This window comes from Canis lupus, chromosome 34 (genome assembly GCF_048164855.1).
Source record: "Canis lupus baileyi chromosome 34, mCanLup2.hap1, whole genome shotgun sequence".
Classification (NCBI taxonomy): Eukaryota; Metazoa; Chordata; class Mammalia; order Carnivora; family Canidae; genus Canis; species Canis lupus.
In genome coordinates, this window is record NC_132871.1 from 2,812,457 (window position 1) to 2,837,866 (window position 25,410).

Here is a 25,410-nt window from a genome sequence, read left to right on the forward strand (position 1 = left end):
TTAATCTGTGAACACACACATAGTAACAAATGTCTTTTATGACTTATATTTGAGGAAAATACAAGAGACTGAAGTGTTATCAAGGCTTCTAAACTGTACCTATTTGCATTGTTAGATTAATATCCCAAAATGTCCAGTGACAACATTTTAGACAGAACTTTTCAATTCTTTATCCTTCTTCAGACAGTAAAGTATATATTTATTTCTCCTCAGTGTACTCACTACCCAATAATTTCCCTTGCATGAGAAGATATGGATATCTTAAGGAGTCAATATAAACTTCTCAAGAAGATATGTACACATAAGAAAATAAGTTAACATTTATTGAGCTTTAAGTAGTGCCACACATAATGAGGTAAAGTTTCATTTCATTGATGAAATACTACTTCTAGGAAGCTATTGTTTTTATATTTTAATAAAAGAGTGTTTTATATTTTGTCCTATAGTGAGTAAATGGAAGAGATGAGATTTGAATTTCAGTCTTTGATAGGAGAAACCCTGCCTTTTCCTCTACAGCGTTCTCCTTTCCTTTCCCCATTTTATACTAATTAGGAAATTCATAAATTAAGAACTCATTAATGTATCACACATGCTGATTTATAAAATATATATATTCTGTGCCTATGATGGGCCCAGCCCTGTTCTAGAAGGCAAGAGAAAAATATACAAGAGAATTCTGATATATGGAGTCACATTTGAATGTGGTCAAGAATAAATTTTGGTCAGGAACAACTCTCTGGAGGGCTGACATCGCACTATGGCCTCCTTTACAAATGGGAAATGTAAAAAGAGTGTGTTTCAGGCATGGAACAGAAAATGCAAGGCCCCGAAGGTGGAACTAGTTTAGTTCACAGGCTAATGGGAGGAGCCTGATTGATTACGGAATGAGAGGCAGTTGGATTTGTGGTTAGAGATATGGAAGGAGAGTCAGCAAAGGCAAACAATGTAGGGTCCTATGGGTCATAATATGCAGATTGGAATTTTGCAGGTGAAAAGCATTTTTGAATAGTGAAATCTATCATTTTATTTATTACTTTGGTTAGTATGTGCAGAAGCATGTCTAGAATGGAATGGATCCCAACCAGGAGAATGTCCCCCTATAATCCAACTGAGAAATGATGTGTCTTGCCAAAGGAAGTTGGCAGTGGGATGAATCAAAAATGTCTTCTAGGTTTTTGACCTGAGTAACTTAGTAAATAGTCATGCCATTTATTAATTTGGAAAGACTATAGGAGAAAAAGTTGACTATAGGAGGAAAGTGACCATATGTATTATTTTCAATTCCTGATAACCTCAAGAAATAAAATTTCACAGAAATTTATTACAAGTTTAAATTATATTGGGAACTGTAATTCTGAATCAAATTTTCAGATGCATTTTCACAAAGGTTATTTTTTCTCTCTTTAGTGTTGTATATTAGTGCAACATAGAGACTAATATAGCTAATAGCGTATCCATTTTATACTTCAGCCGTAGAGCTCCATAGACTATCATCTCTAGTCACTGCAGTAAGACGTAGTCATACAGTCCTATTAAGATTTTCATAAATATTGATAAATGGTTTCTGAGCTTCTCAATTAAATTTTTCTTTTCTCTGACATTTTTGAAATTTCAAAAATTTTGTATATTTACCATTATTTATTTTTTTTTCAGCTGAAAAAAGAACTTTTTAAAAGACTAGATCCTTTTTAAAAGGTTTTCATTTATCATCTGGCAAAACTAATCAAGTAAGAACTCATTAAGTCTAAGACACTTAAAAGCCTCTAAACAAAAGTAGAGCAAAGGAAAGTGGAAAGAGGAGCTTGTAGATGCCACCACTTTACAGATATGACCTTCTAGTCTCCAAAATTATGATTTACACTTTAGAGCACGGTTAAACACTTCATCAATATAGACCTGCCCTGAGAAAAATATATTTGGTACAGAAAGATAGTTTCTATGCACAGATAAAAATGGTGAGTTATAATATTTTGTTGATTTGTGTGAGATGGTATATGCATTATATGGTTATTTAGTTGTATATTATAGAGCTTTTTAAAATTTATATACTCATATGCCAAAAATACGTTTTGAACTAAAAGAAATCTTTTGAGAAAGCATATTTGATTACAGGATAAAAATCTGCAGCTACATAATAGGAATAGTGATTATTATATACGACAAATAAATTTTCATTAAGAGGCAGAAATTCTTGTTCCTGATGGAGTCAGCATTTTTTTCTCTGACTAATTAGACATACGCTATACTTATGATAAGAAATTGTCATCTCATTAATTGTGGGTAGATCTAGTGTTCTCTTATTGTAGTCATTTCAAATTATTCTAATTTTATCCTGGGACTATTTTATCGGTACCAACTAAGAAAAAATAGATATTAGGCTAGAAAATGTGTATGTTAAAAATCTAAGTACTTATTAAAATATCTTTTAATCTATCTTCTGTAGAATTTGAAATTTTACAAGGAAAATAGCAATCAAACGTGTGTCAGTACTCTTTCCTCTGGAGTTTGTTCACTCTGCAAATAACACTTCTATCACTCCGCTTATACCTAAGATTTTTGAAAACGTAATCAGCTAGTCTTTGATTTTCTCATCTCATTCTCCTTAACACTCAGTCAAGGCTTGTCTTTTGCTTCCACTATTTCATTTAAACTGCTCTTGCCAAAGGCATTGATGAGCTTACTTTTGTTTATCAGATTTTTTTTTTTTTTCATTTAAGTCATCATCAGCACTTGTCACTGTAAGTCACTCCCTCTTTAAAGCACTTACTTTCCTTGGTTTGCAGGATATTATACTCCCCTGGTTTCCGTAATATGTCACAAAATTATTCATCCCGCCATCTGATTTGCAGGTTTATCCTTATTTATCAGATTTCCTAAGGCATGAATCCTTGCCTTTCTTTCTTTTTCTTTTTTTTTCCCCCAGCTATATACTCTCTTAGAGGAAATTTTTCCATCTTCATGCCTTCTAATTACTTCCATAAGATGACCACACCCAAATTTGTGTCTACAACCTGTATTCCTTGAACTCCTAACTCCTAACTTTGAACTCCAATGTGGTCATGCCTGTATGTAGTAGAGGCCACAATCCTGGCATAGCCAAAATTAAGCCTGTGATCTCTACCTTGAGAAAACCTGCTTTTTCTGCCATGGTCTCATCTCCATTGAGGGCACTTTCTCTTTCCATTTGTTCAAGTAATAAACTTAATGTCATACTAGGTTTCCTTCTTTCTTTAACAACATAAAAATATAGTTAGGTTAAGAAGGAAAAAGCAATTTACTTTGCTGCATTAAAAAGTTTAAATATTGACATATATTGTGTTAATTGAAAGTATGCATACTGATGAGTAACATGGAGAATCACTATTAAAGCTATGATTTTATTTCTCAATACACAATAAATACTTACTCTTAAGGGCACCCGAGTGGCTAAGGGGTTGGGCGTCTGCCTTCGACTCAAGGCATGATCCCGGGGTCCTGGGATCGAGTCCCACATAGGGTTCCCCACAGGGAGCCTGCTTCTCCCTCTGCCTGTGTCTCTGTCTCTCTCTGTGTCTCTCATGAATAAATAAATAAAATCTTCAAAAGAAAAAACACAATTACTCTTGAAAAGCTGATTGAATGGAAATATATTGGTGGGAATGGCAAAAGATACAGCAATTTTCATCAAGCAAATAATATTCTTTTTTTTTTTTTTCTTTAAATGAAGTGATGCTTTATTTGCAAAATATATCAGTGGCCAGGCAAACAGGTTATCTTATAAATATTTAAATTAACTTTTAATTTAAAAAGTGGATTCCATAAAAAAAAAAATAAAAAAAAAATAAAAAAAAAAAAAAAAAAAAAAAAAAAAAAAAAAAAAAAAAAAAAGTGGATTCCAACTCATACACTCTTTTGATGGAAGACAAATGTCAAAAATACTATCAATCAAATTAATAAGATATTTTCTAATAAAATCATAGATATGAAATATGTATTATAAGTGACTTCATTGATGATTGTTAAATTATAGAAAATGTGAAAAAAATCTATAGACACTCTGTTTTTCCAAGCTTATTATTGTCATTTTCCTTCAAACTTGTGTGGTATTCGAAGATAGTTTCTACTCTTTCCTTGCATGGACCAGTTTTGAAATTATTAAAAATGTTATGATTATTATTTAATGTTTAATCATTAAGTTGCTTATAAAAGTATATGCTTGGTATTTCACATTTAAACATTAGTATGGTTTGCTTTGACTGCTTATAAATGACACTTTTAGTTGCTAAGACTAAAGAATCACATACAATTTTGATTATACCAAAAGATTGCATTAAATATATTTATTTGAAATATTTGGTGAATCAATGACAAACAAGGTCATTCAAGTGCCACTTTCAGCAATACCATGACTTGAAATACTCAGTGTGTACTTGATAATTATTTGGAAGGTTATTGCACAGAAGAAACAAATCTAGCAAAGTATTTCTTTTTGCAGGTCAGTGAATATACTGATATGTGCTGGTGACATGTATAATTCTTGGTGACAATACAATTACTTTAGGATAAAATATATTTGAATTCTAATGAAGAAATAATTATTTTCGACTCATTGCTGACCAATATTATTAGTTATTAACTGTACCAATTATGATCAATTACACTATCTTCATATATCTATAAATATAACCATTCATCAGTCCCTTATTCTATTTTATTCATTTTAAGTAAGTTGTAGATATCAATAACTTTACTCCAAAACATGTTAAAATTAGAATCAAGGGATGCCTGGGTGACTCCGTGGTTGAGCTCAGGGCATGATCCTGGGGTCCTAGGATTGAGTCCCACATCAGGTTCCTGCAGGGAACCTGCTTCTCCCTCTGTCTACATCTCTGCCTCTCTCTCTCTCTCTCTGTGTGTCTCTCGTAAATAAATAAATGAAATCTTTAAAATAAAGTAAAATTAGAATTCAATATCATTTGTATATTTTTGATGAGATAAATTTTATATATAGTGAAAGACACCAATTTTAATGGGCTTTGACAAATCTATATATATGCATATACTATGCAAATGCATATAACGTAAAACCATAAAAAAAAGAGAGAATGTTACGTCACCTAAGAAAGGTCTATTATGCCCATCTTCTGTTGATCATTGGCCCACCCATTAGAGTTGTGTTTTCCACCAAAGGTTAGTTTAGTCTGTTCTAGAACTTCCCTTAAATAAATTATAAAAGATCTATTTTTGTATAATGTTTCTTTCATCCAAAATTTCAATAAGAAATTAATCTATGTTTTACTTAAGTCAATATCAATAACCCATTCCTTTTGAAATCCATGTTTTCCATATCCCATTATCAATAACTCATTCCTTTTAATTGCTGAGTAATATTCCATTCCATTTTATGAAAATATATATGTGTTAGATTATACAAAGGGAAGCAGAGCTACTTTAGAAAAGTCATAATCAAACTGCTAAATATCACTCTAGACAGCAGTTATGGAAAAAAGACACGTTGCCTCCAGGAAGCTGAAAATAAGACTGACAGTTAAGTTTTCTACTGAAACTATAAAAGCTAGAAGACAATGAGCTGACACCTTTAAAGTGTTGATCTACATTTTAATAAAGAAAAGAGAATGAAAAGATATTAATCTAAATTTTATTTGTATTGAAAGTATCCTATGGATAGTAAGGCAAAATGTGATTTCAGAAAAATAAAATGTCTAGAGACTTTATTACCAGAAGATAGGTGAAGTGAAGACACATTACTGTAGTTCTTCAAGGTGAGATAGAACAAAATAACTCAAGAAGGAAGCATAGATATTTGGAAAAGAATAAAAATCATGGGAAAATTATCATGTGGGTAATATGCAAAAAAAACTATTAACTATTTAAAAAACAATAATAAAATATCCTGAAAGTTTATGACGAATATAAAATTAAAATATGTGAAGGTAATAGAAGAGACAGTTTATAGTAATTCAGTCAGTTTTGAAAAGTACTTACATTGTATGGAAATCATTAACGTTGACTCTGATAAATCACGGCTACTTGTTACCTTCAGAATTTACTAGTGATCATCAACCTGAAATTTTTTTGTGACTTTATATTTGTGGAGCAGTTTTAGGTTTACAACAAAATTGGAACAATGTACAGAGATTTCTTATATAGCCCCTCCACCATCTGTGCATAGCATCCCCTATTAGCAATACCCACCTACTAAAATGGTACTTTTTTTCCCCTTTTTTACCAGGAAAGAACAAGCATTGGCACAATATAATCACATCAAGTCAATAGTTCACCCTAGTATTCACTTGGTGTTGTGCATTTTATGGATTTGGATGAAGGTATAATGGCGGTGACATATGCATCATAATATCATACAGGGTATTTTTACTGCCTTAAGAATCCTCTGTGCTCTTCTATTCATCTCTCCCCTCATTCTCACCTCAGGTAACCACCGACCTTTTTATTGTCTTCCTAGTTTTTCTTTTTCCAGAATAACATATACTTGGAATAATTTGGCTTCTGTCACTTAGCAAGAAGTATTCAAGTCTCCTCCATGTCTTTTCATGGCTTGAAAGTTCTTTTTTTTTATTTTAACACTGCATAATATTCCATGGTTTGGATGTACCAAAGTTTATGTATCCGTTCATCTACTGAAGGACATCTTGGTTGCTTCGGGATTTTGGTAATTATGAAAAAACAGTTATAAACACTCATGTCTAAGTTTGTTTGGTCTGCTACAGCAAAATACCACAGAGTAGCTGACTTGTTAATAGCAAAAATTTATTGTTCATGGTTCTGGATTCTAGAAGTCTGAGATAAGGAGGAAACATGGTCAGGTGAGGACCATGGTTATGTACTTTACTCTTCAAAGGGCAGAAGGGGCCAGGCGTGGGATGTTTTTTATAATAATGCTAATACCATTGATGAGGGAGCGCTTCACCCTCATGAGCTAATTACTTTCCAGAGACCCCACTTATTAACGCCATTGCCTTTAGAGGATTGGATTTCAACATATGAATTTTGGTGGGACACAAACATTCAGACCATAACACTCCACATGAGGGTTGGATGGTACATTAGTTTTCAACTCCTTTGAGTAAGTACTCAGGAGCTTGATTGCGGGTTCATATGGTACAGTATGTTTTATAAGAAACTGCTAAACTGTCTTCCAAAATAAATGTCCAATTTTCCATCCCCGCCAGCAACGAATGAGAGTTGGTCATTCATTGTTGGTCCACATCCTCACTAGCCATCATTTTGTTGTGTTATGGGTTTTGACCGTTCTAATACGTTTCTAGTTGTATTTCATTATTTTAATTTGCGTTTTCCTCGTGACCTATGATGTGGAACATCTTTTCATATGCTTACTCTCCATCTGCATATATTCTTCAGCAAGTTGTCTTTTTAAGGTCTTTGATCCATTTTTTAATTGAATTGTTTTCTTATTGTTGAGTTTGTTGGTTTATTTGTTACAAGTGTTTTATTTAAATACCAATTAGTTGTCATGTAGTATAATATTAGTTTCAGGAGTAGAATTTAGTGACTCATCACTTACATATGATGCTCAGTGTAACTGTTGAGTCTTAAGAGGGTTGTTTTGTCTTGTTTTATATAATATAGATAACAGTTATTTACCCATTGTGCCTTTTGCAAATATTTCTCCCAGTTTATGGCTTATCTTTCAGTTCTCTTAACATTTTCTTTCACAGAACAGAAAATTTTAATTTTATGAAGTCAAGCTTATTATTTATTTCATGGATCATATCTTTCGTGTTGTATCTGAAAAGGCATCACCACACACAAAGTTGTCTAGGTTTTCTCCAAAGTTATCTTGTAGGATACTTTTGTATTTTACATTTAGAGCTATGATGCATTTTGAGTTATTTTTTTGTGAAGAGTATGAAGTCTTTTTAGATTCAGATTTTTCATGGGGACATCATTTCAGGACCATTTTTTTGCTCTTTGCTCCATTGTATTGCCTTTGCTTTTTTCAAACATCTGGCCATACTTGTAAGTGTCCTGTTTCTGAGCTCTTATTCTGCTCCATTGATCTATTTGTCTATTCTTTCACCACACTGTTTTGATTACTGTAGTTTTAGAGTGAATCTTGCAGTTGGTAGAGTTAGTCCTCCAACTTTCTTCTTCTTTTCTAATATTTGGCTACTCTGCATTTTTCACCTCTCCATATAAAATAAATTGCTGAGATTGGCATTGATTCTATAGATCAATTTATGACGACATCTTGACAATATAAGTCTTCCTATCCATGTACGTGGGATATCTCTCCATTTATTTAGCCTTTGATATTATTTATCAGAGTCTCGTTTTCTTCACACAGATCTTATGCATATTTATTAGGTTTATACTTAAATATTTTATTTTTAGGGGGTGCTAATGTAAATGGTATTGTGTTTTTATTTAAGTCCACTTGTTTATTGTTGGGATATAAGAAAGCAATTAACTTGTGTGTATTAACCTATATCCTACAATCTTGCTATAATCACTTGCTGGTTTAAGGTATTGGTTTCAGGAGTCTTTTAGGTTATTCTTTCAGATTTTCTACATAGTTGATACAGCATCTGCAAACAAAGACAGTTTTATGTCTTCATTTTTATTCTGTATCCTGACATGATGCACTGGGAAGGACTTCCAGCTCCATGTTGACAAGCAGTGGGGAGATAAGACATCCTTGCTTTCTACCCGATTATAGTGGGAAAGCTTTGAGTTTCTCACTTTTTTTTTTTTTTTTTTTTTTTTAGGTTTCTCACTAATAAGTATGAATGAGTTTCTCACTTCTAAGTATAATGTTTGTTGTAGGGTTTTTGTAGTTTTTAACCTATATTCTGGAGAAAACTCTTCCTTATTCCTAGTTTACTGAGAATTTTTATCATAAATAGATGTTAGATTTTGTCAAATGCTTTTTCTGCATCTATCAATTTGATTATGCCATTTTTCTTTTATGGTCTGCTGATGTGATGAACTACTTTAATTGATTTTCACATGTTGAATCAACCTTGCATTCTTGGGTAAATCCCACTTGGTCGTGATGTATAATTCTTTATTTACTTTTTTTGGATTCAGTTTACTATTACTTTGCTAGAGTTTATCCATGGCAACCATGTTTATGAAGGTTATTGGTCTGTAAGTTTTCTTAAAATGTCTTTGTCCAGTATTGGCATTTGGGTAATATATTGGTCTCATAGAGTGAGTTAGGAAGTATCCCCTCTGTTTCTAACTTTCTAAAAGAGTTGTAGGGTATTTGTCTGGTTTCTTCCTTAAATGTTTGGTAGAAATCACCAGTGAACCCACCTGGACCTGGCAATTTCTGTTTTGGGAGTTCATTGTTTATTGTTTAAAATTCTTTGTAGATATAGTTCTTTTCAGATTGTCTATTTCTTTTTGTTTGAGTTTAGGAAAATCATTCTTTCAAGGAATTTATCCACTTCATCTAAATTATCAAATTTGTAGGCATAGAATTGTTTAGAGTATTCTTTTATTATCCTTTTGTTGTACTTAGGTCTTGTAATGATGTCCCCTCTTTCACTTCTTATATTAATAATATGTATCTTCTATTTTTTTAGCTAGCCTGCATATTGATTTATTAGTTTTATTGATCTTTTCGAAGAAGTACTTTTATTTTCATTGATTTCCTGTTTTAACTTCACTGATTTCTGCTCGAATTCTTATTATTTCTTTTATCCTAGCTACTTTGCATTTAATTTGCCCTTTTTTCTAGTTTCCCAAGGTATATTGCTGATTTTAAATATTTATCTTTTCTAATATATGCATTCAATACTATAAGCTTCTTTCTAAGCACTACTTTCACTTCATCTCACAAATTTTGATAAATTGAGATTTCGTTTTCATTTAGTTCAACTATTTTAAATGTATCTGGAAACTCCTTTGACCCCTATGTTATTTTGAAGTATGTTGTTTAATCCCCATGTATTTTAGTATTATCCAGTTGTCTTTTTGTTATTTATTTCTAGCTTAATACTACTATATTCTAAGAGTATATATTGTATGATTTCTATACTTCAAAATGTTAAATTGTATTTTATGGCCTAAATTATGATCTATCTTTGTGAGTATTACATGTGAGCTTGAGAAAAATGTGTATTCTGTTGTTGGATGAAATATTTTGTAAATGTCAATTATATCCAGTTGATTGATGATATTGCTGGGTTTCATTGTTTCCTTACTGATTTTTGGCCTGCTGAAGCTGTCTATATTCTGAGAGAATGGTGCTGAAGTCTCCTGTTTTGATACTGGATTCATTTATTTTTTCTTATAGTTCTATCATTTTTTGCCTTATGTAGCTTGATACTCTGTTGTTGGGTACATAGACATTAAGAGTTGTTATATCTTCTTGGAAAATTGATCCTTTTAAAATAATGTAATGCTCTTATTTATTCCTGATAATTTTCTTTACTTTAAAATGTGCTCTGGAGGGGAGGAGCAAGATGCCGGAAGAGCAGGGTCTCCAAATCACCTGTCTCCACCAAACTACCTAGAAAACCTTCAAATTATCCTGAAAATCTATGAATTCGGCCTGAGATTTAAAGAGAGAACAGCTGGAATGCGACAGTGAGAAGAGTTCGCGCTTCTATCAAGGTAGGAAGACGGGGAAAAAGAAATAAAGAAACAAAGGCCTCCAAGGGGGAGGGGCCCCGCGAGGAGCTGGGCTGAGGCCGGGGCGAGTGTCCCCAGGACAGGAGAGCCCCGTCCCGGAGGAGCAGGAGCTGCACCGACCTTCCCGGGCGGAAAGGGGCTCGCGGGGAGGTGGAGCAGGACCCAGGAGGGCGAGGATGCCCTCGGGCTCCCTGGGACAGTAACAGAGCAACTGCGCGCCCAGGAGAGTGCCCCGAGCTCCCTAAGGGCTGCAGCGCGCACGGCGGGACCCGGCGGGACCCGGAGCAGCTGGAGGGGCTCGGGGGCGGCTCCGCAGAGGGGGCTGCGCGGCCCCGGGAGCAGCTCGGAGGGGCTCGGGCAGAGGAAGAGGCTCCGTGCGGAGGGGGCTGCGCGGTTCCAGGAGCAGCTCGGAGGGGCTCGGGGGCGGCTCCGCGGAGGGGGCTGCGCGGCCCGGGAGCGCGAATCCACCAGCGCAGGCTCCGGAGCACAGGGCGCCGGGACACAGCCCAGGATCCCGCCTCCCCCGGGACAGGCAGAGGCCGGGAGGGCCCAGGACAGCAAGGACGCTCCTGCCCCAGCTGAGCAGAGCAGCGGCCCCGCCCCGGAGCCTCCAGGCCCTGCAGACGGAGAGCTCCGTGGTTCCTGCCGGAGCTGAATCCAGGTTTCCAGAGCTGCCCCGCCACTGGGGCTGTTCCTCCTGCGGCCTCACGGGGTAAACAACCCCCACCGAGCCCTGCACCAGGCAGGGGCACAGCAGCTCCCCCAACTGCTAACACCTGAAAATCAGCACAACAGGCCCCTCCCCCAGAAGACCAGCTAGACTGACAACTTCCAGGAGAAGCCAAGGGACTTAAAGAACACAGAATCAGAAGATACTCCCCGGTGGTTCTTTTTTTGTTTGTTTGTTTGTTTTTGTTTTTGTTTTGTTTTGTTATTTGATTTGTTTCCTTCCCCCACCCCCTTTTTTTTCTCCTTTCTTTTTCTTTCTCTTTTTCTTCTTTTTTTTTTTTTTTTTCTTTTTCTTCCCTTTTTTTTTTCTCTTTCTCTTTTCTTTCCTTCTTTCTCTCCTCTCTTTTTCTCTTTTTCCCAATACAACTTGCTTTTGGCCACTCTGCACTGAGCAAAATGACTAGAAGGAAAACCTCACCTCAAAAGAAAGAATCAGAAACAGTCCTCTCTCCCACAGAGTTACAAAATCTGGATTACAATTCAATGTCAGAAAGCCAATTCAGAAGCACTATTATACAGCTACTGGTGGCTCTAGAAAAAAGTATAAAGGACTCAAGAGACTTCATGACTGCAGAATTTAGAGCTAATCAGGCAGAAATTAAAAATCAATTGAATGAGATGCAATCCAAACTAGAAGTCCTAACGACGAGGGTTAATGAGGTGGAAGAACGAGTGAGTGACATAGAAGACAAGTTGATAGCAAAGAGGGAAACTGAGGAAAAAAGAGACAAACAATTAAAAGACCATGAAGATAGATTAAGGGAAATAAACGACAGTCTGAGGAAGAAAAACCTACGTTTAATTGGGGTTCCCGAGGGCGCCGAAAGGGACAGAGGGCCAGAATATGTATTTGAACAAATTCTAGCTGAAAACTTTCCTAATCTGGGAAGGGAAACAGGCATTCAGATCCAGGAAATAGAGAGATCCCCCCCTAAAATCAATAAAAACCGTTCAACACCTCGACATTTAATTGTGAAGCTTGCAAATTCCAAAGATAAGGAGAAGATCCTTAAAGCAGCAAGAGACAAGAAATCCCTGACTTTTATGGGGAGGAGTATTAGGGTAACAGCAGACCTCTCCACAGAGACCTGGCAGGCCAGAAAGGGCTGGCAGGATATATTCAGGGTCCTAAATGAGAAGAACATGCAACCAAGAATACTTTATCCAGCAAGGCTCTCATTCAAAATGGAAGGAGAGATAAAGAGCTTCCAAGACAGGCAGCAACTAAAAGAATATGTGACCTCCAAACCAGCTCTGCAAGAAATTTTAAGGGGGACTCTTAAAATTCCCCTTTAAGAAGAAGTTCAGTGGAACAGTCCACAAAAACAAAGACTGAATAGATATCATGATGACACTAAACTCATATCTCTCAATAGTAACTCTGAATGTGAACGGGCTTAATGACCCCATCAAAAGGCGCAGGGTTTCAGACTGGATAAAAAAGCAGGACCCATCTATTTGCTGTCTACAAGAGACTCATTTTAGACAGAAGGACACCTACAGCCTGAAAATAAAAGGTTGGAGAACCATTTACCATTCGAATGGTCCTCAAAAGAAAGCAGGGGTAGCCATCCTTATATCAGATAAACTAAAATTTACCCCAAAGACTGTAGTCAGAGATGAAGAGGGACACTATATCATACTTAAAGGATCTATTCAACAAGAGGACTTAACAATCCTCAATATATATGCTCCGAATGTGGGAGCTGCCAAATATATAAATCAATTATTAACCAAAGTGAAGAAATACTTAGATAATAATACACTTATACTTGGTGACTTCAATCTAGCTCTTTCTATACTCGATAGGTCTTCTAAGCAAAACATCTCCAAAGAAACGAGAGCTTTAAATGATACACTGGAACAGATGGATTTCACAGATATCTACAGAACTTTACATCCAAACTCAACTGAATACACATTCTTCTCAAGCGCACATGGAACTTTCTCCAGAATAGACCACATATTGGGTCACAAATCGGGTCTGAACCGATACCAAAAGATTGGGATTGTCCCCTGCATATTCTCGGACCATAATGCCTTGAAATTAGAACTAAATCACAACAAGAAGTTTGGAAGGACCTCAAACACGTGGAGGTTAAGGACCATCCTGCTAAAAGATAAAAGGGTCAACCAGGAAATTAAGGAAGAATTAAAAAGATTCATGGAAACTAATGAGAATGAAGATACAACCGTTCAAAATCTTTGGGATGCAGCAAAAGCAGTCCTAAGGGGGAAATACATCGCAATACAAGCATCCATTCAAAAACTGGAAAGAACTCAAATACAAAAGCTAACCTTACACATAAAGGAGCTAGAGAAAAAACAGCAAATAGATCCTACACCCAAGAGAAGAAGGGAGTTAATAAAGATTCGAGCAGAACTCAACGAAATCGAGACCAGAAGAACTGTGGAACAGATCAACAGAACCAGGAGTTGGTTCTTTGAAAGAATTAACAAGATAGATAAACCATTAGCCAGCCTTATTAAAAAGAAGAGAGAGAAGACTCAAATTAATAAAATCATGAATGAGAAAGGAGAGATCACTACCAACACCAAGGAAATACAAACGATTTTAAAAACATATTATGAACAGCTATACGCCAATAAATTAAGCAATCTAGAAGAAATGGACGCATTCCTGGAAAGCCACAAACTACCAAAACTGGAACAGGAAGAAATAGAAAACCTGAACAGGCCAATAACCAGGGAGGAAATTGAAGCAGTCATCAAAAACCTCCCAAGACACAAGAGTCCAGGGCCAGATGGCTTCCCAGGAGAATTTTATCAAACGTTTAAAGAAGAAATCATACCTATTCTCCTAAAGCTGTTTGGAAAGATAGAAAGAGATGGAGTACTTCCAAATTCGTTCTATGAAGCCAGCATCACCTTAATTCCAAAGCCAGACAAAGACCCCGCCAAAAAGGAGAATTACAGACCAATATCCCTGATGAACATGGATGCAAAAATTCTCAACAAGATACTGGCCAATAGGATCCAACAGTACATTAAGAAAATTATTCACCATGACCAAGTAGGATTTATCCCTGGGACACAAGGCTGGTTCAACACCCGTAAAACAATCAATGTGATTCATCATATCAGCAAGAGAAAAACCAAGAACCATATGATCCTCTCATTGGATGCAGAGAAAGCATTTGACAAAATACAGCATCCATTCCTGATCAAAACTCTTCAGAGTATAGGGATAGAGGGAACATTCCTCGACATCTTAAAAGCCATCTACGAAAAGCCCACAGCAAATATCATTCTCAATGGGGAAGCACTGGGAGCCTTTCCCCTAAGATCAGGAACAAGACAGGGATGTCCACTCTCACCACTGCTATTCAACATAGTACTGGAAGTCCTAGCCTCAGCAATCAGACAACAAAAAGACATTAAAGGCATTCAAATTGGCAAAGAAGAAGTCAAACTCTCCCTCTTCGCCGATGACATGATACTCTACATAGAAAACCCAAAAGTCTCCACCCCAAGATTGCTAGAACTCATACAGCAATTCGGTAGCGTTGCAGGATACAAAATCAATGCCCAGAAGTCAGTGGCATTTCTATACACTAACAATGAGACTGAAGAAAGAGAAATTAAGGAGTCAATCCCATTTACAATTGCACCCAAAAGCATAAGATACCTAGGAATAAACCTAACCAAAGAGGTAAAGGATCTATACCCTCAAAACTATAGAACACTTCTGAAAGAAATTGAGGAAGACACAAAGAGATGGAAAAATATTCCATGCTCATGGATTGGCAGAATTAATATTGTGAAAATGTCAATGTTACCCAGGGCAATATACACGTTTAATGCAATCCCTATCAAAATACCATGGACTTTCTTCAGAGAGTTAGAACAAATTATTTTAAGATTTGTGTGGAATCAGAAAAGACCCCGAATAGCCAGGGGAATTTTAAAAAAGAAAACCATATCTGGGGGCATCACAATGCCAGATTTCAGGTTGTACTACAAAGCTGTGGTCATCAAGACAGTGTGGTACTGGCACAAAAACAGACACATAGATCAGTGGAACAGAATAGAGAATCCAGAAGTGGACCCTGAACTTTATGGGCAACTAATATTCGATAAAGGAGGAAAGACTATCCATTGGAAGAAAGACAGTCTCTTCAATAAATGGTGCTGGGAACATTGGACATCCACATGCAGAAGAATGAAACTAGACCACTCTCTTTCACCATACACAAAGATAAACTCAAAATGGATGAAAGATCTAAATGTGAGACAAGAGTCCATCAAAATCCTAGAGGAGAACACAGGCAACACCCTTTTTGAACTCGGCCATAGTAACTTCTTGCAAGATACATCCACGAAGGCAAAAGAAACAAAAGCAAAAATGAACTATTGGGACTTCATCAAGATAAGAAGCTTTTGCACAGCAAAGGATACAGTCAACAAAACTCAAAGACAACCTACAGAATGGGAGAATATATTTGCAAATGACATATCAGATAAAGGGCTAGTTTCCAAGATCTATAAAGAACTTATTAAACTCAACACCAAAGAAACAAACAATCCAATCATGAAATGGGCAAAAGACATGAACAGAAATCTCACAGAGGAAGACATAGACATGGCCAACATGCATATGAGAAAATGCTCTGCATCACTTGCCATCAGGGAAATACAAATGAAAACTACAATGAGATACCACCTCACACCCGTGAGAATGGGGAAAATTAACAAGGCAGGAAACAACAAATGTTGGAGAGGATGCGGAGAAAAGGGAACCCTCTTACACTGTTGGTGGGAATGTGAACTGGTGCAGCCACTCTGGAAAACTGTGTGGAGGTTCCTCAAACAGTTAAAAATAGACCTGCCCTACGACCCAGCAATTGCACTGTTGGGGATTTACCCCAAAGATACAAATGCAATGAAACGCCGGGACACCTGCACCCCGATGTTTCTAGCAGCAATGGCCACGATAGCCAAACTGTGGAAGGAGCCTCGGTGTCCAACGAAAGATGAATGGATAAAGAAGATGTGGTTTATGTATACAATGGAATATTACTCAGCTATTAGAAATGACAAATACCCACCATTTGCTTCAACGTGGATGGAACTGGAGGGTATTATGCTGAGTGAAGTAAGTCAGTCGGAGAAGGACAAACATTGTATGTTCTCATTCATTTGGGGAATATAAATAATAGTGAAAGGGAATATAAGGGAAGGGAGAAGAAATGTGTGGGAAATATCAGAAAGGGAGACAGAACGTAAAGACTGCTAACTCTGGGAAACGAACTAGGGGTGGTAGAAGGGGAGGAGGGCGGGGGGTGGGAGTGAATGGGTGACGGGCACTGGGTGTTATTCTGTATGTTAGTAAATTGAACACCAATAAAAAAAAAAAATAAAAAATAAAATAAAATGTGCTCTGTTTGAAGTTAGTATGGCTACTCCTGCTTTTTTTTTTTTTTGATTAGTGTTAACAAGATATATTTTCTTCCATTTATTTACTTTTAATCTATATGTATCTTTATATTGAAAGTGTGTTTCTTGTAGACAAAATATACCTAGCCAATATTTTTTTATTCACTCTGACAATCTCAGTGGTGTATTTAGGCCATTGACATTGATGAATTAATCCCTACTATATCCCTTACTGTTTCCTATTTATTACCCTTGTTCTTTGTTCCTTTTTTTTTGTCTTCCAGTCATTATCTGCCTTTTTAAAATTTTAATTGAACATTTTATATAATTCCATTTTCTCTCTTAGTATATCTGTTGTACTCCTTAAAATTGCTGACCTTGATTTTGTAATATACCTTTTCAAAATGCAAGTCCCCTTTCAAATAACACTATGTTACTTCACAGGTACTGTGAGTAACCTATAAGAAAATAATTCTTATTTCTACTTTCCATCCCTGTGTCATTGCTGTCATTCATTCATTTCATTACATATAAGCACACACAGGCCTATATATGTATGTGTATGTGTGTGTGTGTATATATATATATATACACACACACATATACAATATCCCTAAGCATAATAATCTAATACATGGTTGCTATTATTATTTTGAACAAATTGTTATCTGTTTAATTAAAAAATATGAAAAATAAAAGTTTTTGTTTTACTTTTACTTAATTCCTTCTTTGCTGCTCGTCCTTTATGTAGATTTGCGTTTTTTTGATCTATATTATTTTCCTTCTCTCTAAAGAAATTTTAAAAATATTTTTGCAACAAATTCTTTCCATTTTTGTTTGTTGAAGAAGTCTTTATTCTCCTTTACTTTTGGGAGATAATTTGCAGGGGACAGAATTCTAGGTCGGTGATATCTTTCAACATTTTACTGCATTTTCTTCTTATACTGTTTCTAAAAAGTCAGATGTAATTGTTATCTTTAGTCCTCAACTTTTCTTTTCTAAACTTTGGTATTTATCCTGTGTGCTGTTCTCTGGGATTCCTGGATCTATGGCTTGGTGTCTAACAAAAAACTGGAGGAAATTCTCAGTCCCTATTTTTTCAGCTACTTCTTTTGTTCCTCCTTTTCTTTTTTATTCATCTGGTATTCCCATTAGGCATATGTTTCACCCTTTGTAGTTGTCCCATACACCCTCGATATTTTGTTTGGGATTTTCCCCTGTTTTTGTTTTCTTTGATTTTTGCCTTTTGAGAATACTACTGAAATATGCTTTACCTCAGAGATTCACTCTTCAGTGATGTCCAGCCCACAAGTAAGTCTATAAGGCACTCTTCATTTTGGTTTCATTTTTATTCTTCCTTAGGATTTCAGTCTTCTGCTTTCCTTGCCCATCAGTTCTGCGTGCTGTGTAGTTTATTCACAGAGCACTTAGCATATTAACCATAATTGTGTTGAGTCCCCAGTTGGATAATTCCACCATCTATGGCATGTGTGGTTCTGATGCTTGTCTTCTTGTATTTTTGCCTATTGGTATGCCTTGTAATTTTTCTTGACACTTGGACATCACGTACTGAGTAAACAAAGTTGCTATAATGTTAGTAATGTGGTGGTGAGGTATGGAGAGTGGGAAAGTGTTCTTTAGCCCAGTAATTAAATCAGATACCAAGTCTTTTAGTAAGTCTTTTCTAATTTACTTTAGGTCTGATTTATGTTGATGTTTCCCTTTTACTTTGTTGCTCTAATTTTTTCCATGCTTTTTTAAAAAAATGTATTTATTTGACAATGTGAGCAGGGGGAGGGACAGAGGGAGAGAATCTCCAGCCGACTCCACACTGAGCACAGAGCCCAATGCAGGGCTTGATCTGACCACCCTGAGACCATGACCTGAGCTGAAATCAAGAGTCAGATGCTTAACCGACTGAGCCACCCAGGTGCCCCTTATTTTTCCATGCTCACACAAGTTGCTGTTCAATTTACTTTTCCTACCTGCTGATATAAAAATTCCTCCATACTTTCTGTTTCATTGATGGTTGCCATCATTTCCCTGCCTTCAGATGAATTTCACCCTAATCATATTTGCAAATGAAGTAGCAGCAATTTTCTCTACAAACTGTTCTCCATACAGTTTGTAGAGAAAACACAGTGCTTGTTTTTCTTCCTCTTATTTTCCTGTATGACAAGATCTGCTCTATTGTGTTGGTATCCAATTGGCACAAAGCTCCCACTTACATCTCCTTACCCTCTTGATTCCAGGACCTGCTTGCTTCAGGTGAAAGAGTCATTTGAAAGAAGGATTTTCATCTCTCCAGAAGATATATTGCACGGTAGGTTTTTGAACTTTTGATTTTATTTTTCTCAGTCTTAAATTTTCCAGTTTAGTGTGTTTCCCATGGTATGTGCAGGGAGGGAATGAGGGGTTTAAATTGCAGAGGAGGCTTCACTGTATCACTTCTTATTAGATAAAGAGAAATGGAGGTAGAAAGAACATTTGGAACCAGTAAGACCTAATAATTTGTAGCTCTTTGATCACTGCATATTAGCATTGATCTAAAAGGTATCTGACTTTCTTGATTTAGGTATCTTTAAGTAGGGATGATATGTTCTCAAATAGTGATGATAGGCTAGTTTTAAAAATCAAGTGTGTTACACTCTGTAAAAGGACATTTAAATTGAAAAGTGACATCACAAAAATGTTAGATATTATCTTTAAAGATGTGATACTATTTTGTATGTCAGTTTCAGATTTTTCTTAGTTTTTTGAAGTCAACATTTTTATGAAATTATTTATATGGCTTGCTATGTTCTTTTCTTGGGGTATATTTCATAAGCCTTTGTTTTATTTGTGACACTTGGAATATTTATTATCAATGGATTACCTTGCATTTACTTACACTTAACTTGTATTCTGCCTTTTAACTATGCTTGTTCATAAGTTATTTTCTTCTCTATGATCTTGGAAAGTTTAGAGTTCCTTGGTAATAGGACAATCTCATCCTGAATATTTTATTATTTGATTTTTTTACTTTAAAGATCTGAACTGGTATAAGTTTGGTGAAAGTAAATTTACATGCTAACCCAGCTACTAACAGTAGGAGTGAGAGTGTGGCCAGGTGAACTTATCAGTATGACAGGCATATGCTGCGACTACGAAATTGGCCCCAGGAACTGCACCTTTGATGCAGCCAGTCTCTGAGCTACTACCTTACAGGTATATGCAGTGTTTGTCAGTTTCTTAATACTTTGTGAAACAGAACCAGAGTTCAGGAGTATATTAAAATATTGAAAACAATATAAAATTTTCAGCTACTCATTTTAAATGAGCTATTTATGTGCTCTTTCATTTCCTAGATTATTTTCTAATCATATACTATGTTTAAATTTATGAGTTTGGACTTTATTAAAATCCAGGCTACATTCCTTAGGCTCTATATGTAGTATTGATGTTGTTTTGTCTATTAAAAAAATTTGATCAAAATATATCTGCTTTCTAATACAGGTGAGATTTTTAATGGGTTATGTTTCCAAATGTTAAGAATTATATTTCTGAAATAGTTCTTTATGATTTTCATAATCATTTAATGATTTTCTTTTTTAAGAAAATGTTAGTATTTGCAACAGATATTGAAGTCTAAAATCTGATGTAAATGCTTAGAAAAAATTTTTAGGAAGAATTTCTCAGGATCCCTGGGTGGCTCAGCAGTTTAGCGCCTGCCTTTGGCCCAGGGCGCGATCCTGGAGTCCCAGCATCCAGTCCCACATCGGGCTCCCTGCATGGAGCCTGCTTCTCCTTCCTCCTGTGTCTCTGCCTCTCTCTCTCTCCCTCTATGTCCATCATAAATAAATAAATCTTAAAAAAAAGGAAGAATTTCTCAATCATTATAACAGATTATTTTCTCATTCATATTTGCTTACTATATTCTTAGGAAAAACTTTCACATTGTATTTATTTTATTTTTCTTTTTTTAAAGATTTTATGCATTCATAAGAGACAAACACACAGAGGCAGAGACACAGGCAGAGGGAGAAGCAGGCTCCCTACGGGGAGCCCGATGCAGTACTGGATCCCAGGACCCTGGGGTCACCACCTGAGCCACTGAGCCACCCAGGCGTCCCTCATGTTGTATTTTATATTATAATCAATAGTGTTAAAACTCATTTCCAAAATTTCCTTTATCTTTTTTTGTCTATGGATTTGATCAATTGAGCCTAACAGCAGACAGTGGGGAAACAATGGAGCTATAGCTACTTAATGAGGTGCTTTTCCTTTTGTAGCAGATACCAATGATCTAGTGGAAAATTACATCTTCGTATTGCTAGAAGTTAACTTGTGCATGGTATGGCCAAATTCCTAAAATAAATGTGTTCATGTTCTTGGAATGCCACGGTGAAAGGGATTCTAAGGAATATCCTGAAAATCTGACTCTTTTCTCTCAGGTGATTTGCTGGCCAAACAAGCTGCTCTTCTCAAAGGTAATATCCTACAGGTTTACCTCACACAGACACTGCTCTGTTGGAACTGCCTGATGGTAGCTTACAAAAAGTGGTGCCACCTTCCAGGTAAAAAGCTCCTCTTTGTAAAAAGCACTGAAAAAAAAAATACAACGTCTTGACATGGTTTTAGGCAAAGAAACCCTCACTGTCACCACTTCACTCAACAATATTTTCTGTCAGAATATATCATAGGGAACAAATTGAGGGTTTTTTTGGGGGGGAGGGGGATGGAGGAACAAATTTGAATCATGCAACTTGTTGCTTTGTGGAAATATCCAACTTGTACAAATCCATCTTTTTTCCAAATAATCTATTTTTAGGACATCTGATTTTTCCCTATGGCTTGAAGCACATTTATATTAGATTTTGTGTTACTCAAAGGGCAATTTTCTGTGCCAAAACTTTCGGAAGTACAATTTTAATGAAAGATACAGGTGATTCTCCAAAGTTCTGAAGTATTACTGAAGAAATGCTATGGAAAGAATAGCCTTCCAAAGTATGTCTCTCACAACCCTCTTCTACCAACAATTTTCTCTTCTCTTGGATAACATGGTAAATCTTTGTTACATTGAATTTTATGTACAAACTGTCTAATATTCAAATTATTTATTACTTTCATAATTTGTTTTCATTTTTAAAATGGTAATACTCTTTTCCCTATCTATGGAAATTATTTGCATACCTTGAGTAGAAATTAAGAATGTAAGTTTTTTTAAAACTAAAATTTGTAGAAATTCTAACAGTTTTTTACTTAGAAACATATTTAGAATATTGTGTGGGGTAGATATATGTGGATCTTTTAGTCATGCCCCATGAACATATTCTTTATAGGAAATTTTATGATCCTTAAGATATACATGGTTGTCAGATTCTATATAAAATCTTTTAATTTCTAATGTTGGGAAAACATTTATTTAAAAATTGGGCATCCAATTGGACATATCACATCTGGGGTTCAGATATAACATGAATGTCATGTGCTGTTCTCTAATTAAAGATATTTTCAGTATGTGATGATGGTGTTTTACAGTTTTATATCTAGTTCTATTAAAGGTGCTACTTCTATTAAATCTGCTACAATGAGGAATTTCCTATACCTCTAAGTTTCTTTATATGTGGGTTTATTGCTATTCATCTTATGATACTGCATAATTTATTTGATTTTCTACTTTTGGGAAATTTCCACTTTTTCATTGTGATAAATAATGCTGTACTAAGCATTCTCGTACATATATTAATTTGTACCTTTTGGACTATTTCTTTAGGCTCAATCTTAAATATGGAATTAATGGGCCAAAAAGAATATGTATTTTAGCCATCTTACTATATACTCTACACTTTACCCATCAAAGTTAATTGTACAATTTAATGAGTTAGAAATGTAATTCAAAGGTCCAAGTACAGACAGAGAAAATTCAGATATATCAAGATTCATCTTGATTCTTAGTTTCCAGTATGCTAACGATCCAATTCTTACCATCCATATCCATTTAAAGGTGCAGTATCAGGCTATAAAGTAGAGTTTAGGCCTTTTGTCTCTCGAGGTAATTCAGTTTCTAATTTCTAAGGAAAGGAGGCTAAAGCACCATATTCAATTTAGTCATCTCGATGAACAACAGTGGTTGAAATAGACTTAACTTTTCTCAGAGTAATTTTAAATATTATTGGAGGGGCTCCATAGATTTGGGTGTAGTTTATCAAAATGTAGAAGTATGAAATGACTGCTGATAAAAAAGCCTCATCCACGTGAAAAAAGAGCTTATTTTTTTTTTCTCTTGACCCTTTTTCTTAATGGTACAGATGGGGAAATAAAACCACTTTGCAGTCAATCAACCAATAAATCAATACATAATTATATACACTTTGTAGATGTCTTCAGAGAGAGCCCAAAATATTTATTTCTACCACACCAATGAAATCAATTTGTGGGTCCTTGAACTCAAAAAGCAAACGTTTTCTCCTTTTATCACAAGTGCCTAGCTGATTCTGGCCATATGCTTTGGAGATAGGTTAGCTTACTATTTTCTTTTTGTTGTTTTTATATCGTCTTATTAAAGTACAATCCTTGGTTCATGGCATACAAGCTAACTTAATTAGTGAATTTTCCCTTTATTCATTTATTCATAAAATATTGAGTTCCATCTACATATCAAAATCTTTAGAATACTTAATGTAAATGTTGAAAATTATTTTATAATGGTCATTCAATAAGTAATTCATTTTGACAAATTGTCTTGCAATATTTGGCTACCTTAAGTTGCTTTTCAGTTGTATTTCCAGTTCCGCATACATTAGCTACTTTACTGTTTGTTTTTTTTTAATTTTTTTCTTTAGCATAACTTCTTACATGACTTTTTATTTTTCTACAAATATTAATTACTGTGTATATTTAATATACATATTCTTCTGCATGCCACAGATGCATGATCAAATAGTACTGTGGAGACAATGTTTGCCGAGGTTAGGATTGATTCCTTCTTAAACAAAGGATATGAATTATTATTTAGTAAAGATTAAACAGAATATTTAATAACTCAGAATTGAAAAACTTCAAGCTGAGTTAGACTACAGAGAAGTCTTCTTTTCAAGAAGACTTGAAGTGTTTAAAAATAACTAATGTTGAACTTCCTTTCTGACCACTAATTATCGCAGCAATATCTCTAAGGAATGTCCCTCAGTAGATGTTATAAAATTAAATTGTTGTAAAGTTAAATTTGAAATTTTTGCTGTCTTCTTAAAAACTGGCAAGAATACTACTTACATAATTTATTAAAGAAAAAAAAATCATGAATGAAAAGAAATCTGTCTCTTCCCTTCCTAAATCTTTTTTGCTGAGAACAGTGCCTTGCATATGTTTATTGAACAAATATCTTTTTCAATATAAATCATTTTAACTATTCATAATTACTTATTATATTAATAAACACAACAGTAGCAATACACCGCAGTGTCCTTTATATTACAGGAAATGTGTTCACATATATTAATCTTTAGGAATTCTATTAGATTTACAAGATAAATATTATTACTATTTCAAGAGAGTAAAACATACTTTTTACTTGTTCATGATCATAGAACCAATGTTTTCACAAATAGTCCAAGGAAGCCATCATTCTTGTTTGTGGTCCAATGTTTTTTTTCTCTCTGCTTCAACATCACTTTTGTGATAAATTCTTATTTCCACCTGGTATTATAACTATCTTTTATGCTTTGGACTCCAAAATCAGTACTGACACTTAATCTACACAAATATGTTTAATATACACTGTACTTAGAACATCTTCCTCCATGTTTTCAATTCAGGTCAGTCAGATTAAATACAATTAAATTCACGTTTGTGGTACATTTTCTACATACAAAGTCCTCTGTTAGGAACTGAGAGATCCATATTTGAAAAGGTATTTTCAGTACACCTGAAAATGTACCATTATACTGGGAGACTAATCTGTACATAAACAACTCTAATATATAAACGTCCTTGTGCATGCTATAAAACACCTGTAAACAAAGTTCTATAATTTAACAGAGGAGCAATTGATTTGACTAAGAAGAGGAACATGGAAGCCTTCATTTTGAGATGACATGTGCAATGCGAATGATATAATATGCCATATATACTGCATATGAAAATATTTTTAAGATAATTGCACCTAGGTCCTTTCCAAAGCCCCAATATACCATCCAGGATTTCCAGTAGTGGATATTTTAAGTTGATAATTTTAGAACAAACTAAGCAACTTCAGTACTTCTTGGATTATTTTAAAGTTTTCTCCCTCTCCTTTTTTGGATTTGCACTTATGCTGGAGATACTTACTAGTTTCAAGTCATAAGTGGGCATGATGTGATGAATAAGAAAAGTTCCCACCAAAAGTCGTTACAGAACATCCAGTAAGGTTTCTGTTATCTCATGTAGTCTGTGGTAACTATTCTCCTTCCAAGAAGGCATCTGCTAAATAGCTGTGTTCCCTCTGTACCCATGTTGCACTTGCTATTATATCCAATTATTTAAAATAGATTGGTAGAAGTCTTGGGTCTTTTCTTATTCTTCCTTAAAGATATAAGTCCTCTCATCTATTATTATCCATTCTTTGGGTTTGCAGAAATCAGTACAGCTGGCTTACCCTTCCATGAAGCTTCCCTTTGGTCTCTGCCCTGCTTATGCTGGGAGTTCAAA

At 35.2% G+C, this 25,410-nt stretch overlaps 1 long non-coding RNA gene across 2 annotated transcripts in view; it reads left to right on the forward strand.

Moving 5' to 3' along the window:
- The first annotated feature begins 226 nt into the window (after positions 1–226).
- Positions 227–25,410, forward strand: part of LOC140624537 (uncharacterized) — a 66,311-nt gene continuing 41,127 nt past the window's right edge. Inside the window, exons 1-5 of one of the 2 annotated variants that reach the window (XR_012024009.1) lie at positions 227–355; positions 1,654–1,955; positions 6,233–6,432; positions 18,999–19,069; positions 21,180–21,302. This is a non-coding gene — a long non-coding RNA (uncharacterized lncRNA). The remainder of the gene's footprint in view (positions 356–1,653; positions 1,956–6,232; positions 6,433–18,998; positions 19,070–21,179; positions 21,303–25,410) is intronic. The other variant, XR_012024010.1, reaches the window with a different exon arrangement.